The sequence below is a fragment of the Pinus tabuliformis genome, chromosome X (genome assembly GCF_031772625.1).
Source record: "Pinus tabuliformis cultivar Carrire ecotype Pingquan chromosome X, CPIR1, whole genome shotgun sequence".
In the NCBI taxonomy this organism is placed as follows: Eukaryota; Viridiplantae; Streptophyta; class Pinopsida; order Pinales; family Pinaceae; genus Pinus; species Pinus tabuliformis.
Window position 1 is genome coordinate 952,749,330 of NC_142308.1, and position 2,709 is coordinate 952,752,038.

General features: G+C 36.6%; 1 long non-coding RNA gene across 1 annotated transcript; it reads left to right on the forward strand.

Moving 5' to 3' along the window:
• Window positions 1-1,559: 1,559 nt before the first annotated feature.
• Window positions 1,560-2,403, forward strand: LOC149142850 (uncharacterized). The gene is made up of 2 exons (XR_016264935.1): window positions 1,560-1,691; window positions 2,008-2,403. It is a non-coding gene; the product is annotated as an uncharacterized LOC149142850 (long non-coding RNA).
• Window positions 2,404-2,709: the final 306 nt, after the last annotated feature.

The window sequence follows — 2,709 nt, forward strand, 5'->3', positions numbered from 1 at the left end:
TCACAAGAGATGATTGTGCAAATGACTTGAAGGCCACCTCTATTTATACTAAAATGTTGAGCACAAGTGGGGTTGTTTGGTTGTTGGCTGACCTTGACAAATTATCCCATAACACAAATAGATTCATATCTCCATGAATACTTATCGGAATCGGATGATCTTTAGATCAATCCTACACCTCTCGATGAGAAGGATCTAAGAAAAATATCAGCTGCCATTAATAAGATGACCCACATGGAGTTTGGCCCTAGTAGCCAATTCTAACACCCGACCATCTTTTGCATTATGATTTTCTTTCTTTTGTTTTGTTGTAGCCATGATATGTTCTTTCTTTTTTTTAGCTGCATTAACCTCCCAAGGAAAAGTTTAAAAAATCGGGAGACAATCAACACATCAACAAGAGACACCGATTTGGTCAAAGATCAGGGAAAAACCCCACAAGGGGGAAACCCTTTGAAATTCTTCTTCTATTAGATTGTCTTCAAATGTTTAGCAGAGAGTACAATGAGTCCAAATCCAAGAGTCAAAGTCAAAGTTTGACTTATCAACAAATCAATTATCCAAGATCCAAATGCTAATGAAGAAAAGTCAAATCTGTCCAACTGTCATAATCTGCAATTCTGGTCAACAGTCAACAGCAGTCAATGTGCCCTAACCAGTCCACAAATCTGCAGTCAAATTGCTCCAATCAAACTCAGTCAAAGGTCAAAGAGTGTGGCCTCAAATGCTGGTCAACCAGAGCCCAAAACAGTCCAAAAATATCCAGTCAAACTCAGTCAAAGGAGAGAAAATCCTGTGGTCAAGTCTGCAATTTTTCCTGCAGTCAACCCAAGTCAAACTCCTTCAAATGTCTCGGTTTTTGTGCCAAAATATGCAGCCTGTCCAAACAGAAATATGCCCAAGAGATTGAACTCAAATCAGCTCCAAAAGTCAAAGTCAACACTGGTCAGTGCTGGTCAAAGTTCAGAAGACTTCAGATTTTGGCCACCTGTAATTTTGTCTTCCTTTTCCTTTGCACGTGTGAGAGAAACCCTGCATTTTTTAGATGTATCGAACCCAAGAAGAGATGATGAGATGATGTGATGATGGTGTCCAAATGAGGCTCCTTGACTTGTATTTATAGGCATTGGAGGAGGGGCAATTTGTCCTCTAGGCCGACTTGATCAAATGTGACATTGTGGGCTTCACTTCAAAAATACACTTTCCCTTATCTGAATCCAGTGCTTCAAAGGTCAATTTTGGTCCTCTTGGAAAGAGGAATATAGTCCAATGATTGGAATTTGTCACTGAGCTGCCAAATTTACATTTAAGTCCTCTGCCTTTATGCTCTTTGCAAGATTACAATATCTAAGATTGATTGACATTGACTAGAAAGTCTCTTCAATGGAATGCTTATGCTAGAAGAAGCTTCTCTTTACTATTGGATAAGATAATATGTTACTGGTGATGTAATTAATACACATGCATAGTAAAGTGAATTAAAATAATGTTAAAGTAGATGAACTTTATCTTCTAATGTGAGACTTTTGGTGTCCTTATGCATGGAATTTATCCATTGCAGGAACGAATAAATCTGCTTGAACAACGAAAGTCTCGACTCTCTGTCAAAGATCAGAGAACTTGAGGAGGAATCATTGGCACTTTTGGCTTAATCTTCTATAGGAGGTGGATAAGAGAAATCTGTGTACTAGGTAAGTCGAATCACACTAATTAGTTCTCGCTTTTACCTATGGATAATTTAGCATTACATAAAAATTTTGCTGCATGTGTATTTAAGTACATATGATTGCACTCAGCTCGACAAAATACCAAGCAAGTTTGCAATAATTATATGTTTCTTGAAAACATAATTTATTCACAATACAACAGGCTTGCCTGAGCTTTTTGCAGATTATATATAGAGTCTGTTTCTACTTATAGATAGTGTGGTGGAAATGTAAACATATAATAACTACATTTCTAATATGAACTGTTTCTTCCTTGACGCTTTTTTTTTTCCTTTTGTAGGCTTGCTGAAGCTTCACCATCCTCTAAGGTCTGCAAGCAATGGAGGCAGATTGTATTGATTGTCTTCCTGTTTCTAGTACTTGTGGTCTGGAATCAAGCCTTGTCCACCAATGATAACATCAATGTTGTTTAAAATGCTAAACGGAGTGAATGATAGCTGAAATTTTATTCTGCAAGTAGTAATTCAAATGTGACCATTTGAGAGCCATGTATCCATAGTATTGTTGCTTGTGGTCTTATATACTTTCTCTCTGATCTTAAAATTAGAAACCAGAAATCTCATTACTGTAAATGCTCTCTAGAAAATCCCTTTAGTGAAAGATGATGGTTTGCCGCTTGACGATTGTATGTAGCAGTAAACACTTTTGAATGAAAATCAGTGAACTATTATAGTCATCCAATCCCTACAACAAATATCATCACCGGAAGAACTTATAAAAAGTTAAAATAGTCAAGACTAATTAATGATGAGAAGAAAGACTAATTAATGATGAGAAGAAAGAGATTGATGTTGTCATTAAGAGATTCTATGCTTAGCTCCTATTTAGTTTGGGCTTGGAGACTATCATATCTAACTGTTGCCAACTAGATGCATGAAAGTAATGCTGCTTGGACTTGTAATAAATTCAAAGCCAAATCACCCATTTGTTCCAGCTCATAATACAGGCAGACTATCTTTACATAAATGGTAAATTGAACATT